General features: G+C 40.4%; 1 protein-coding gene and 1 long non-coding RNA gene across 5 annotated transcripts in view; one reads left to right on the top strand and one right to left on the bottom strand.

Annotated features, from left to right (window-relative positions):
• The window catches only part of LOC125174690 (kalirin-like), a 577,730-nt gene that overhangs the window by 19,475 nt on the left and 541,861 nt on the right, over positions 1–16,394 (top strand). The gene's annotated exons all lie outside the window — the stretch shown is intronic.
• LOC125174694 (uncharacterized) overlaps positions 1–16,394 on the bottom strand; it is a 29,771-nt gene that overhangs the window by 10,095 nt on the left and 3,282 nt on the right. The window contains exon 2 of the long non-coding RNA XR_007155515.1: positions 6,823–6,958. This is a non-coding gene — a long non-coding RNA (uncharacterized LOC125174694). The remainder of the gene's footprint in view (positions 1–6,822; positions 6,959–16,394) is intronic.

Raw genomic sequence — 16,394 nt, 5'->3', positions numbered from 1 at the left:
CTATGGGTGTGTTGTATGTACTGTCATCTGTGCAGGCCTGGTATTGTGCAAACATGTTCACAGGCATTGAGGAATCTCTCATTGTGATCTTCTCAATTTCCTCACTGTTAAGTGGAAGGTGATCACCATGGAAAGAGTGACTGAGATGCTGTACTGATGGGGGATGAGGCGAGCCATCTTTATTGACAGTGGCATCTCTTGAACTGTGTTCCCTGGTGTTTTGGGAGATGCTTAAAGGAGACCCCAAAATCAAGTTCCTGAGGTCACATGTTTAGGAATTGCTGAGTTAAGCAGAGACTATTTTATGGTAAGACTTCTCAGGATCTTTAATAAGACAAGGTGCATTGTGATCTCTGAGAGATGGTGTTTTCCAAATCTCTCTGACCATAGACCTTTTGAGGAAACATCTATTAATACCCCACTGAAAACATTTTGGGAAGTAATGGTAGATACATGTATTTTCCTTCTTCCAAACTCATGTCTTTCAATCATGAGTGTTTTGAAATGAGTTCTGGCTTCCATCCCAGTGGTTGAAATGTCTTATGTCTTCTCTCTTCCCTGTGAAGTTAGACTTTGGTGGGGCTGTTACTCCTTAGTATATATGTAAAGTACCATAATCATCATAAGACCCAGACATTTCCTGGCTTTTGCAGTCTCCAGACTGTGTTCCTATACATTAATCTTCACAACATCCCAGGAGGTAGTCTTCTAGATCCTTATTTAATCTTTTATTTTTTTAATGTGTATTTATTTTTGAGAGAGAGAGAGAGAGAATGAGTAGGGAACAGGCAGAGAGAGAAGGAGACACAGAATTCAAAGCAGGCTCCAGGCTCTGAACTATTAGCACAGAGGCTGATGTAGGACTTGAGCCCACAAACCGTGAGATTGTGACCTGAGCCAAAGTCAGATGCTTAACGGACAGAGCCACCCAGGTGCCCCTAGATCCTTATTTAATAGTGAGGAGTCTAGAGTTCAGAGGTTTTCCCAGGATTTCTTGGTAGTATCTCAGTGCAGGAAAACTGGGATTTGAAGAAAGCAACACAAGCAAGGGACTGTGATTTTCTCTAGATGGTCTGAACTTTGGATAAAGATTCAGTTAACAGAGTAGACTTTTCTAAGACTTCGGGGTTTGAAAGGGTCATTGGACCAGGTCCAGAGAGAGATGAAGGCACATCAGTTCTCAGAGGATGACATTTGGGATTCTTCCAGGTGGTCTGTGGGCTGGGTCCATGACACCACCAAAGGAGGTGGCATCCTGAAGAAGACGGGGTTTCCAAAGTGAACCTTGGGTTTGAATTTTTGCTCCATCATTTAGCAGCAGTGTAGCTTTGGGCAAGGTACTTAAACAATCTGAATCTCAGTTTCCTCATCTCTGAAGCAGAGAGAATAATATTTTTCATGGGGCTGCTGTGAGGATGAAATCAGATAGTACACCCAAATTTCTTCACACAGAAGGTGCCTGGCATATAATAAAATGAAAAAGAAAAATCAGCTCTTACTAGTAGAATAGTATCCACAATTTTTACTTTCTGGCATGAATTAATCCATTTAACAAAACCCAGACGTCATTTTTGTTGGTGCCTTACTAGAAATAGTGCTGTTTTCTAATGACTTCTGGCAGTAGTTTTAAAAAATTGTTGTTGTTTGTTTTGGGTTTTATTTTGTGTAAAAATAGGACTAAGCAAGACAGGTCTTTGCAGTTTTTTTCCCCTCCAGTTACACAGCCCATCTACACTCCCTCACACTCCACCCTGCCCCCTGAAAAGAAGGAAAAAGAACAAATTGAGAACGTATGGAACCACAACTCAGAAACCTGAGCGTTTTCCATTTCAGCTTTTCTTGGAATAATTTGATGAAAAGCCTATGCTGTGGTTTTAAATGGCATTAGGGTGCCCATCTTCTGTCCCTACCCCTAAGCTCCTGAACATGATTTATATTTCCCTATTTTAAGCTAGTGCAGATTTATGAGACTTTAAACACCATACTTGGAGTTATTGGAGGCTTAAAGGGATTAAGCAGGTCCAGCAGTACCTGGGGGGTGTACAGATTGTTTGAAAGATTTATCAGTATTTCCATGTTAAAATCCACTTTTCAAGGATTCTCATAGCCTGGGTCTGAATCTGTGTATTTTGGACAGAGGAATGAATTTTTAGGATTTCTCTTAGGTGGAAAAAAAAAAATCCATCCGTCTATTGCTTCCTGCTTTGTTGTATGGGTTGTGCCTCTGCCCTTTACCTCTTCATCTTTCAAGTCTAGCTTGCTCTGTCTTCTCTGGGGTTTCCTTTCTTCTTTCTGTCCCTGTCTTCTCTCAAGCAGTCTCTTGGTATTCCTCTATGTTCACGTGTTCACAAGCTCCGCCTCTGACCCATGAACCTAACAGCAGCTGGGAGGGAGTCTGATACTTCCCTGCTTGAGGGGGTCAGGGAAACGTGAAGGCAGGGGAGGGCTGCAGCGGGTGATAGATATATGGCTGTGTAGGTGGGAATGCCTTATGCCACAGGGGTGACAGATCCCCAGGTTTACACCAGAGGGTGCAATGACTCCGTTGCTGAGAGGGGCTGGCTGGAGTCTGGAGTTTCCAGATAAAGTGCCCATTCAAGGCAAAGAACACAAAATTCCTAGGCAGTTAGGTTTAAGACAAGCTGCATTGTGTGACATTGAAAATAGGTTCAGGGCACAAAGTGGGCACACGCTCTTTGTCATTTTCTACCAATGCTGTGAAAAGCCAACGTTCTTCTCATTGCCAAGTATTTTCTCATCAGCCTCCACTTACCTCTCAGATTTCGTCCACATCCTAGCTCTGCCCACCCTGTCAAATCACTGTGGGTGTAGGGAACATGAACTCATTTTAATATCAGCCTGAACCAGACATCACTTGGGAAGGAAATCAGAGAAGCTATTCCAAAGTCTAGTAAAAATAACTTTAGTGAGTACATACTCTATGATTCCATTTATATGAAAACCCTAGAAGAGACAAATCTAATCTATAGTGACAGAAAGCAGATTGGTGGTTGCCTGGGCGAAGGTAGGGGAAGATTAACTGAGATGGGACACATGAAAATGTTTTGGGATGCTGGAAATGTTCTTTGTCTTGATTATGGCAATGTTTGCACACCTTAAAACTCATTAAAGTGTACAGTTAGAACACGTATAAGTTATACCTTGATTTTTTTAAAAAAATTTAATGTTTATTTTTGAGAGGGAGAGAGAGACTGAGAAAGAGACAGAGTACAAGTGGAGGAGGGGCAGAGAGAGGGAGACACAGAATCCGAAGTAGGCTCCAGGCTCTGAGCTGTCAGCACAGAGCCCAATGCGGGGTTCCAACTCATGAACTGCGAGATCATGACTTGAGCCAAAGTCAGATACTTAACTGACTGAGCCACCTGTACTCCCCTATACCTTGGTTTTTAAAAATGTATCCTATGGGCATCCATACTCCTCACCCCTCTCTTATGATAGATAGGGGAAAGCTGAATACAAATCTTAGAAGATTCCCTAATCTGTGGCTGGTTGTTTACCCAGCCTATGCTATCTGTCTACACAGAGCATGGAGATAATCCAAAGCAGTAGATAAACACCTAATCAGTTTTAATTGACTTTGAAATGCTTTCTATGCCTTTACTTTCCCTGAATACAACCTGACTGACAAGGGCAGAAGGGAGCAGGCAGCCAAGAAATGTGGTGGGGAAGCCAGATTAAACAATTACCAGGGAGAGACAAGAACAGGGTGAATGACCACACAGATGATAAAGAACTGTTGACTTTGTAATATGAACTGCGCATTGTATGAAAGTGTAAAGGGATTGGTGAGGGGGAGCAGATGCTCATTAGAAATCAAACCAACCACACTGAACGGTCCTGGCATTTAGATTACAGGAGATCTTCACCAACTTCATCTTTTCCACATCTCTAATTACATCTTTGATATTGCTTAAGTCAGGCACAGTGCCCTATTCATTTTGACTCCAAATATCCACTTTAAAGTTGGCCAGGCTCACCCAAAGGATGATGTAAATAAATCAAAGATGGAGTTAAGATTTAGGACATTGGAGTTTTGTCCCTGCTGTGTGACCTTCTGAAAAATTACTTAACTTATTTATTTGCTCACTGATTCATTTATTCAATAAAATTATGGAGCACCTGCTATTAATCAGGTGTTTTGCAAGACACTGGGGATACATGGCTCTAGGCATAACTTTCCTCATTTGTAAATGTTCATTCTGGGATCCCTGCACCATCCCCCCACTGTGTCCATGGATAGTATGGGTAGTGATGTAGTCAGGCTCTGAGACCCTCGGGGCTGTGCCTCAATGATAAAGCTGATTAGGAGGTATAACAAAAATCGGACTCCCTAACTTCTCTGATGTGTATCTTTCCAAAGGATAATTCTAGGCCACTTAAAGCATCTTTGGCATAAAAAGTTCCATGGAAATGAAATTAAGCATTTTAGCTTTGTTTGTTGAAAAAATGCCCTTAAAAAACCTTCTTAGGCAGTTTTTAAATTAATTCCTCACTGTTTCGAAGCACAAACTCATATATAGTTATAAACTAAGTTTATGTTTGAGCTCATGCAGAGCAGTAGACCAAGGCTTTTGTCTAGCCTTCCCCTGATTTGCCGCATCCCCTGTCCTACCCACCCCCTCCCCAAGCAAGATTTAGAAGTCAACAGACACAAAATTGCTTCTCTTCCTGAAGTTCTTCTCACACTTATCTTCAAGTATACAGATTCTGTTCCTTTTCAGGTCATCAAACCAACTTTCAGAAGAGTCTGACAGAGTAGGACTCAAATTCAACTGTGTAATATGTGACCCAGGGAAAGTTCCCTAAACTTTCTGTGCCTCATCTCGAAGTGGGAATAACAATATCTACTTTGCGTTGTTGTGCAGTTTAAATAGGATAATAGATATAAAAATATCTAGCATGTAAAATATCTAGCAATTGTAGAAAACCAATTTATGGTTGTTATTAAAGCCAAGCAGAAATGAAGTCTGGGGATTGAAGGGAAAAAAAATCCCCTGCAGAGATAGAAGTAGTCCATTGATTCTTGGAATGGAGGAACCAGGACTTTCAGCCTTATTGAGTGGGTGGTAACTATGGGGGATAGGACCATCAGGTTGTGAAGCTCATACCCCCAATCTGGAAGAAGGGTTTACTTTTTTATGAGGTAAATTAAGTCATCCATATGCCCTTGACTCAAGAATGGAAGAGTTTTTCTCTTTAACCCAGTATCCAGCTATAGGAGGAATGCATATGGAACAATGATGGAAAAAAAGTCATTCCCAGCTAGCTGTGATGGCCACATCAGCAGACACAACAGTCAGATTACTTCCATATTCTCTTAGGAAAGGTTCAGATCTCCTGGCCCTTTCCAAAGAGAGCACTGTTCCACCCAACAGGTCAAAATTAGTGTCTCTATCTTTGGGCTGAGAACCCAAAGATAGAGTATGCCTGCTGATCCAAGAACAACAGACAACTGGCTCAGGCTGTGATTAAAGTTGGTTGGAATTCACAGCCATCAGAACAATGGCCACATTCATGAACTGAACTTCTGCTTACTCTCCTATTCCAAAGTTCTTCATCTTCCTTCCACATGGACAGCCAGCTGTGCTGGGAGATTTGTGTGTTAGCACCTGAAAGTGTTGGATGGACTTGATTACTGTGTAATAGAATCTAACATGAATGACTTGAAAGTATAAAGGATGAAAACCTATCTGTAATTACTGGGGACCCCCCCCCCCCAGGCCCTTACCAAAGAAAAGCCCACTAGATTGTAGAGATCCTTATGAACAGGGACTATATCTGTCTTCCTCACTGCTTTATATCCAATATCAAACACAGATCTTTGGGGGAATCTGACCATCTTGGTTTGCCTGGGACTCTGGTTTTAGCACTAAAAAATCCTGCATCTCAGGAAACCCCTATTTCACAGGCAAACTAGGATGACTGGTTATTCCAGGCTTGGCACATAGTAGATGTTTAAAAAAATTTAGTTAAACAAAAGAAATTAAATAAATAAGCAGTAGAAGTGTAGCTGGAATTATAATGCAATACATTGGATAGGAGTCTACCTTCAGCAGATGCTGGTTTGAAGTTGAGTTTGGTGAAACCAGCATACTATTTTGATTGTATATAGGTCCAGTCTTGCTTTAAATATCATCTCATTTCTGTCCCTCCTTTTACCTTTTTTTAAATACATCTGGGCCATCAGTCAGCAATAGGCTGCACAGTTTCAAAACTGTCAAAACATGGTGAAAATATGACTAAGATTTCTAAAGTCTTTTCCCATTTGGCAACTTTCTCGCCCCATCCACATGGAAACCAGGTGTTTTAAACTGATCCATAATATACACTTGGGAAGGAAGGAGCATTTCTCCAATCAAAGTAAACAACCCTTTATTGAGTGACTGCTCTGGGCAATGTGCTGGGTGCTGCAGGGCATTCAGAATTAGTGACATAGGATCTTTGCCCTTAGTAGCTCTCAACCTAGCAGGGGTGTGTGTGAATAAACATATATATGTATTTATGACATGAAGCAGGCTTGACACATGCATGCTATTTTAATGATTTCAGTTGTGCCCTATGTGACTGTGAGAGAATGGGAGATCAATTTTGAGATGTCATAGAATGCCTTCCAAAAGGAGGTGGGATTTAGGGTGGGCTTTGAAGAAAGCAACAGGACATCAAATACTGGCTATGCGGTGAGGAGAAAGCAACTTTCCAGGTGGAAGGAGTAGTATGGGTGTGACAAACAGTTGCATTAGGCTACTCATCACCTGAACCTGTAGGGCTTTAACTAAATGGAGGCATAATACTCTCACATACCAAGAAGTCCAAGTCTTTGCAGGAGCTCCAAGGTGGCATCAGCGTTCTAGGCTCCTTTCCTCCTTCTGCTCCATCATCCTTAGCTTGTGGCTTTGTTGTCTTCTGCTCCCAAGATCGTTACTCTACTTCCAGCCTCCTGTTTGTGGACCGGGCAGGAGAAAGAAGAAAAGAATGAAGGAAAAAAAGGAGAAGAGAGAAAGGAGAGGCATGTGTGAGGGAAAGGCAGGGTCCTTATGAAGAGGGAAAACATTTTCCCCAACTCCCAACCTGACTCTCAGAGTCATGTCTCATAACAAGAAATGGGTTACATGGCGCCCCAGGTATAAAGGAGTTGGGGCAGGGAGCATTTTTGCTGGGCACATTGCTCTTCTGAATAATATGGCAATTCTCTTAGTAAGGAGGCATGACTTTGGGGGTAGATAACCAGCAGTGTCTGTGCCTTTGAGTAGAAAGCTAGGGATGGGGACAGGGCAGGGATTGCTGGGTAGAGAAAGAAAAGTAGAATCTTGTACAAGAGATGGAGTGTGAGTGTATGTGTAGGCAGGACAAGATAGAATGGGATGACTTTGGAGGGTATGTAAAGGAGTAATTTGAAGAAGATAAGATTGGAAAAATATACACCAAATGGAGGAGACATGGGGTTTTTATTTGGCTCTTTAATTTCTCTGCAGAAGGTCCAGCACAGCCTAGATGATCCTGGTTCACATTCTGTGAGGTGGCTTTCATCCTTTACTTGCTGCCTTCATCTTCCTCAGCCTCATGTTATCAAGCATCTTGGGTAGAGATATAAAAAACACCACTTTCACACTTGTCCCCTCATGTCATATAAAAAGATGATAAGGGAAACATTTAAACCATTTTCTTTCCCTAAATTCACCTGTTACCCATATTTTAATTTTATGTTATTATTATTCCTGTATTCTATTGATAAACTCCTTTAATTCCCTTGGGCACCATACTATACCAACTTTTACACCATGAAACAGTTGTGAGTTGTGTACTGCTAAATACTAATTGGAAAAAAATGTATATACAGAAACATTATACTTAGAAATATACACACATATATTTCTGTATATAGATTTCTAATTAGTATTTAGCAGTACTAAAATTGTATCTCTCTCTTGCTCTCTCACACACACACTCATACACACACACATACACACACACACACACACACACACACACACACACACACGCATTTCCCATCCATAACTGTCTTTTGAGAGTCAGATTTGTTCTTCAGCTTTGCAATTTCTTTTGTACCTTAATGTAATTTGCTTTGGTCACTCTCTAAGCTACAGTTCTGAATGATTTTCCCATTGCTTGGCTCCAGCCCTTTTTTTCTTCCAGGATAATAGTTTCTGAAGATAACTTTAAGCATTAAGAACAGTTGAAGAACCACAAAGAGTTTACTAGTATTAGAGGAAATTATGACATTCTTTATTACTCTAAGTCAGGAGTCAGCAAAACTTATTGTAAAAGGCCAGATAGTAAATATTTCCAACTTTGCAGACCATATGGTGTCTGTCACAACTCCTCAGCTCTGCTGCTATAACACAAAAGCAGCCATAGACACTAATTATATGAATGGGCATGGCTGTGTTGGAATAAAACTTTATTTATCACACCCCTGCTTTAAGTGAACAGCAGAGTTTCTCTCCCTTGCTCTCCATCTTTTTCTCTCTCCCTTTTTGTTGTCTTCTTATCACCATCTTTCTTCCATTTTTGTTTTTATTCCTTCTTCATCCAACCTGTTTCTTGCTTTCTTTTCCACATCTTGATTTCCTTCTTGTCACTTGCTACAAGACATATCCCCAAGGGATGCTTGGCAGATCCTCCTTAGCCTCTTGAGATGGCATCAGAGAGGAAACTTTACTCTTCCTTGAGTCCACTTGGTGACACAGAGAGGCTCCTGGGGCTGACTGGATTATATGTCTGGTGACTTCTTAAACATATGTAACTCTTCTTGGCTAGCTTAAGATGTGCTTTAGTTTATTAGCTGCAGAATTCCTTCTGGCTTCCTTGGACCTGAATCTTTGAGATGACTAAAGAGGTCTTTCTCTTATAATGTCAGTGGAAATTGGCATGTATTTGAATGTTCTTTAATCTTTTTGAGTGCCCCTATCTTTTTAGGATAGGCAAGGCTGGCAGGTAACATGGGTGTACAGTCAATAACAACTTCCTTAGGATCTGGAGGAAATTCATGTTACTTTACCTGCTGCAGATTTCCTCATCCAGGCAGGCTTTTTGGCCATCACAGGCTTCCCCCGAAGACAGGATGAGAGGGAATTTGCTTCAGTTGGAGCAGGAAAGATTAAGAGTAGAGGTCAGGAAGAACTTTGGTTCTGTCACAACTGTATATTGAACAAGGCCAAGACCAGGGGATGTTTTGGCGTTCCCTTGGAATTGTTAAAAGAACAGGACAGATTACTTCCTATGCTTACTCTAAACAGAAAATAGTGTGACAAAGGAAGCAGCTTTGTGTTAGAAATTTCCTGTGCTGTATGGGCTGAGGGCTGGGAATCACGATTTGAGGCCCAAATATCTTCTACCAGCTTCCTCTATGCAGACCAACCCTCAGGATGCTGGCTGATCACTGCAACAGGGAGAGCCACCCACCCTTCCAGTTTCTGAGTGCCTCTGATAGTTTTCCAGCTTCAGAATTTTCTAACTCCCTCTTATTCTTTCAGTTGTCTCTCAAGTCTGCACAGCTAGCTCCATTTTGAAAACCAGATAGAAACAAACATTTGGAAACTTGATCGTACTGTGGAACGACTGTCTGTCTGTCTGTCTGCCTTCGCTGCCCAAACTTCAGGGACAGATGATTCAGGTCTGCTGCTTCCATTCCCCTCAGGACACATTGGCCCCTGTCCTGTCTGCAGCCAGGTTCCGCCCTCTGCTTTCTCTCTCCAGGCCACTTGTAGCCTGCACTGACCAAATCCTGTCTCCATGCCCCAGTCCTTGCTGCCCCTCACTTCTCTGTGACATCTGACATTTTGGATCTGTCTGCCTGCCGACACCGCTTGTCTCCTATCTCCATGGCCAACATGCTCCTGTGACTTGTCTGTCTCTGTTTCTTTCATGTATTGGCTTTATTTCCACACCTTGCCTGGGAAAGCCAGTTGGCAAGCTATTGTAGAAATTCAAGATTATGGAGTCAAAGCCTGGTTTGGATGGTGTTGGTGGGAAAGGAGGCAATGGAAGCCATTTCAAAGGAAAACTTTGGCTTAATGAGAGCATGAAGGCAGGAAGTAGAGAGGGCAGAGGAGCCAGGCAAGTCTCCTAGGGTTCTAGTCTTTGACACTGGGATAATGAAGTCAGTAAAGTCAGGAAGAGGTGCTGGTTCCAAGGCAGATTTGATTTGAGTAGAAAGCAGGACATAGAAGTGGATAATATGTCTAAAGAGGGAAAGTTAATGGAAATGGATAGAAAACCTTTTATCTCATTTGCTGTTGCTGCTTCAGCCAACTTCTGGCTCCTTAATCAATATTTCCAGCTCCCAAGCTGTCCCAGGCTCTGCACTGACTGTTCTAATTGCTGGAAGGACACTACCACCTGGATGCCTATCATCCTTCAGACTCCTCAAGTGGGAGATGTGTTGTTATAGGGAAGCAGCCTGGAAAACTGGCCTAGGAGTCATGAGTTCTGGGGTTGGCTGTGTGACTTGGGGCAGGTCACTTTACTCTCCAGTTTATAGTTTTCTCATCAGTGAACTGAGGGGTAAAACTAAATAACATCTTTTAAAAATGTTTATTTATTTATTTTGAAAGAGAGAGGGAGGGAGAGAGAATGGGGTAGGGACAGAGAGAGGGGGAGAGAATCCCAAGCAGGCCTGATGTGGGTCTCAATCACACGAACCATGAGATCATGACCTGAGCTGAAATCAAGAGTAGGATGCTTAACTGGCTGAGCCACCCAGGCACCCCTAAAAGTAAGTAATATTTAATCACTTTTCTGTATTTCCTCAGTTTGGTTTCTCACCTAGATCGTTTTTTCTTCTGTTAGTGGTGCCGCCATTTTCTCAGTTGCCTAGTGCCCAGAGGTATCCTGAACTACTGTTTACCACCATTCCCTCTTTCCTGCCCACATCTTCTCCCCTCCACATATACGCTTTCAACACATGCTATTGCTCTGTCCTTCTTATTGACTTCCACAACCTTCTGCTTCAGTCTCACAGCCATACCCTCCTTGAATTATTTACCACCTGCTCTTAGACTGTTGCTATGGACTCTGGTTGCCCCCTCCATTCTCCTGGGCATGTCTACCTTCCTAAGCATTTCTTCCATCCTGTCCTATTCTGATCCATTCCTCCTTAAATCTTCAAAGAGGAGTGGAGAAAAGGCAGTGTCTGTCAAGACTGAGAGTTTTTTTTTCCAAAATACTTGTACCTTAATATCTCTCCTCCTTCCTCCACCCTGACATTCTTGTGCTCCATGTAAGAAAGACTCCCCAGGGGATTATTCTCTCTCTTTCTCCTCATTGTAAAGAATCATGTTATGAAGTTTTAAATATTTAAATATAATGTTAAAATTTTGAGACCATGAAAATCCCATATATTCCTCACATGATAACTGCTATTTCCTTGTAAGTACATGGAGCTTTACCACATTTCCCCCCACATTTTTAAATTAATTAATTAATTTTAAAAGTTTATTTATGTACTTTGAGAGGGAGAAAGAGAGAGCTAGCTGGGGAGGGGCAGAGAGAGGGAGAGAGAGAGAATCCCAAGCAGGCTCCACACTGCCAGCATGGAGCCTGATGTGGGGCTTGAACCCATGAACCGTGAGACCATGACCTGATTTGAAGTTGGATGCTTAACCAACTGAGCCACCCAGGTGCCCCTATCACATTCTTTTTAACAAAAATTATTTTAAAAAATAGCTTTATTGAGGCATGATTGATATTTGATAAACTGAATGTATTTAAACTGCACAATTTGATCAGTTTTGACATAAGCATACACCTACACAACAATTGACACAATCAAGAACATACCCTTCACCTCCAAAAGTTTCAGTGTTCCTCTTCATTGTCCCAACTTCCTGCTCCTCCCCTCCCAGTCTCTGCCCTGCTGGTCATCTCTAGACAACCACTGATCTGCTTTCTGCCAGCATAGATCACTTCGCATTTCCTAGAACTTTATATAAATGGAATAATTTAATATGTGCTTTTTTTTGGTCTGACTTCTTTCACTCAGCATAATTAGTTTGAATTTCATCCACATGTTATTGGTATAGCAATAATTCATTTCTTTTTATTACCGAGTAGTAGTCCATCGTGTGTATATATGGTAATTCGTTTATCCTATCACTTGTTAATGGATTTTTGGATTGCTTCCAGATTTTGGCTATTATAAATAAAGCAGTTATGAGCATTTGTGTACAAGTCTTTGCATGATATATGCTTTTATTTCTCTTGGGTAAATACCAAGAATGATTGAGTCATACGGCAGGTGCATGTTTAACTATTTAATAAACTGTCAAACTGTTTTCTGAAGTGGTTGCACCTTTTACATTCCACCAGAAGTGCAGGAGAGCTCCAGTTGTTTCACATTTTCACCAACACTGGAGATGAGCAAGTCTTTTTAATTTGAGACACTTTAATAGATTGTGGTATCTCATTGTGGTTTGGAAATTTGTATATCCCTAATGACGAATGATGTTGAATATTTTCTCAAGTGTTTATTTGCCATCCATGTATCTGCAAATATGGGTTTCTATTCAAATCTTTTGCCCAACTTTTAAAAATTGGGTTGTTTTTGGGGCACCTGGGTGGCGCAGTCAGTTAAGCGTCCGACTTCAGCCAGGTCATGATCTCACGGTCTGTGAGTTTGAGCCCCACGTCAGGCTCTGAGCTGATGGCTCAGAGCCTGGAGCCTGTTTCCGATTCTGTGTCTCCCTCTCTCTCTGCCCCTCCCCCATTCATGCTCTGTCTCTCTCTGTCCCCAAAATAAATAAACGTTGAAGAACTGAGATTAAAAAAAAAAAAAAAAATTGGGTTGTTTTCTTATTTAAAAAATTTGAGGGTTCTTTATGTATTCCAGAGATAGTCCTTCATCAGATATGTGATTTTCAAATATTTTCTCTGATGGCTTGTCTTTTCATTATCTTAATATCTTTTATTTCTTTTTTTTCACCTCATACTTCTTTTTTTTTTTTTAAATTTTTTTCAACGTTTTTTATTTATTTTTGGGACAGAGAGAGACAGAGCATGAACGGGGGAGGGGCAGAGAGAGAGGGAGTCACAGAATCGGAAACAGGCTCCAGGCTCCGAGCCATCAGCCCAGAGCCTGACGCGGGGCTCGAACTCACGGACCGCGAGATAGTGACCTGGCTGAAGTCGGACGCTTAACCGACTGCACCACCCAGGCGCCCCTCTTAATATCTTTTAAAGAGTAGAACTTCTTAATTTTGTTGAAATTTCATAATTACAAGTTTATAATTTTTTCTTTTAGAGATTATGCCTTAGGTGTCATATCTGAGAAATCTTTGCCTACTCTAAGGTCACAAAGATTTTCTTCAATGTCTTCAAGAAATTTTATAGTGTTAGACTTTACATTTAGGTCTATGATCCATTTTGAGTTAATTTGTGTGAGATATTGATCTAAGTTTATTTTCTTTTTGCATATGGATATTATGTAGGCAGAATAATGCCTTTCCCCAAAGATGTCTATGTCCTGGCCCCCAGAACCTGTGGATACGTTATGTTACATTGCAAATGGGAATTAAGGTTTCAGATGCAATTAAGATTGGTAATCAGATGACCTTAAAATAGGGAGATTATCTTAGATTTATCTGGGCAGGCCCTATGTAATCACAAGGGTCTTTAAGAGTGGGAGAGGGGGACTGAAAGAGAACCAGAGAAATGGCAGTGTAGAATGGAATTGGCCTATATTGTTGGTTTTGAAGATGGAAGAAGGGAGACATAAGCCAAAAAAAAAAAAAAAAAAGCCTTCTAGAAGATGGGAAAAGCAAGGAAACAGTTCTCCCCAAGAACCTCTAGAAAGAATAGGAATCCCTTTTAATACCTCAATTTTAGCTCAGTGAGACCTGTTATGGACCTTTGACTTCCACAACTATAAGATAATAAAATGTGTATTGTTTTAAGCCACTAAGTTTGTGGTAATTTGCTATTTGAGTCATAGAAACTAATACAGGTTTTCAGTTTTTCAGGCACCATTGTAAAGACTATCCTTATTATACCAAATTTCCTTTGATCTTTGTTGAAAATCACTTGAACATAAATATGTGGGTTTGTTTCTGGACTCCATTCTATTCCATTCATCTATTTTTCTATCTTAATGCCAAAATCACATTGTCTTGATAACTCTAACCTTATAGTGAGTCTTGAAGTTGGATAGGGTAAGTCCTCCTACTTTATTCTTTCTCAGATTTTTGAATTTTCTAGTTTATTTGGATTGAACCAGCTTGTCAATATCTACAGAAAAAATAAAAACAAAAAATGAAAAAACCCTACAAAACAATCCTCTGGGATCTTAGTTGGTATTGCATTGAATCCACAGATCAATTTGGAGAAAATTGATGTCTTAAGCATTTTGAGTCTTCTGACCCATGACACAGTATCTTTTCATTTATTTAAGTCTTCTTTAATTTCTTTCAGCAGTGTATTGTAGTTTGCAATGTGTGGGTCTTGCATATCTTTAATCAGAGTTAGCCTTCATCTTTATATTTTTCCAAGCAAATGTAAATAGTGATTTTTAAAATTTCAATTTCTAAACCTTCATTGCTAGTGTAGAGAAATACAATGTATTTTTATGTTGGTCTTACATCCTGAAATCTTGCTAAACACATTATTAGTTCTAGAGGCATTTGGATAGATTTCATGGAATTTTCTAAATAACCAATCATCTTGTCTGTGAATAAAGTTCTACCCCCTACTCTCTAATTTGGATGCCTTTAACTTCCTTTTCTTGCCTTATCATACTTGTTAGAACATCCAATACAATGTTGAATAGGAGTCAGAGTGGACATACTTGCTTTGTTCTGATCTTAGGGGAAAAGCAGTCTTCTACCATTAATTTTAGTATTAGCCATAAGTTTTTAAAAATGTTTTTATTTATTTTTTGGGGGTAGGGGCAGGGACAGAGAGGGCAGAGGCTCTGCACTGACAGTAGGTGAGCCCGACGTGGGGCTTGAATTCACAAACCATGAGATCAGAATCTGAGCCGAAGTCAGATGCTCAACTGACTAAGCCAACCAGGTGCCCTGGCTTTTTTTTTTTTTTTTTTAATAGATGCTCTTTATTAAGTTGAGGAAGTTCCTTCTATTCCTAGTTTGCTGAGAGTCTTGATCAAAAACGAATATTGTATTTTGTCAAATGCTTTTCCTACATCTATTGAGATGATTGTATGGTTTTTCTTTTTTGATATGGCTTTTTTGATAGGGCTGCTGTAACAAAGTATCACAACTGGTTGGCTTAGAAGAACAAAAATTTATTTTGTCAGAGCTCTGGAGGCTAGGGGTCCAAAATCAAGGTGTCAGCAGGACTGTCCTCCCTCTGAAACTGGGTGGAATCCTTCCTTGCTTCTTCCTAGCTTCTGGTGGTGACCATTAATTTTTGGCGTTCCTTGGCTTGTAGCTGCACCATTCCAGTCTCTGCCTCTATTGTCACATGGTGTTTTCCCTGTATGCCTCTTCTTCACAACACGTTTTTCTATCATAAGAACACCAGTCATATTGGACTAGGACCTACCATAATGACCCCATCCATAAGTCATTACATCTGTAAAGACCTTATTTCCAAAGTAGGTTATATTCACAGGTACTGGGGATTAAGATTTTAACTTATCTTTTGGGGGGACACAATTCAACCCATGACATATGGTAAATTACATTGGTAAATTTTCAAATGTCAAACCAACCTTTCATCCTTGCAAAAATGCACTTTATTATAATGTATTATCCTTTTTATATATTAGTGGATTTGATTTGCTAAAGTTTCATTAAGAATTTTGCATCTATGTTCACAAAGGAGAGTGGACAACAGTTTTGTTTTTGTTTTTTCTTTTCTCCTCTTCATTGGTCTTTGTTTAGTTTTAGCATAAGAGTAATGTTGGCATTGGGGTGCCTGGGTGGCTGAGTGTGTTAAGTGGCTCAGGTCAGGATCTCGTGGTTCATGAGTTTGAGCCCTGCATTGGGCTCTGTGCTGTTAGCTCAGAACCTGGAGCCTGCTTCAGATTCTGTGTCTCTCTCTCTCTCTCTGCACCTCCCCCACTCATGTTCTGTCTCTCAAAAATGAATAGACATTAAAAAAATTAAAAAAAAAAAGAGTAATGTTGGCTTCATGCAAATAGCTGGGAATTACTTCCTCTTCTTCCCTTTTCTGGAAATGTGTGTGTGGATTGGTATTACTTTTCCTTTAAATGTTTCATAGAATTCACCAGTAAAGCCACATGGGTCTTGAATTTTCTTTATGGAAAATTTTAAGCTACAAATTTAATTTCTTTAATAGATATATGGCTATTTAAGTTATCTGTTTCTTCTTGAGTAAGCTTTAGTAGTTTGTGCCTTTCAAGAAATGTGTCCATTTTATGTAAGTTGTTGAATTTA

The sequence above is a fragment of the Prionailurus viverrinus genome, chromosome C2, assembly GCF_022837055.1.
Source record: "Prionailurus viverrinus isolate Anna chromosome C2, UM_Priviv_1.0, whole genome shotgun sequence".
NCBI classification, from domain to species: Eukaryota; Metazoa; Chordata; class Mammalia; order Carnivora; family Felidae; genus Prionailurus; species Prionailurus viverrinus.
This window is presented reverse-complemented; position numbering and strand designations above follow the sequence as displayed.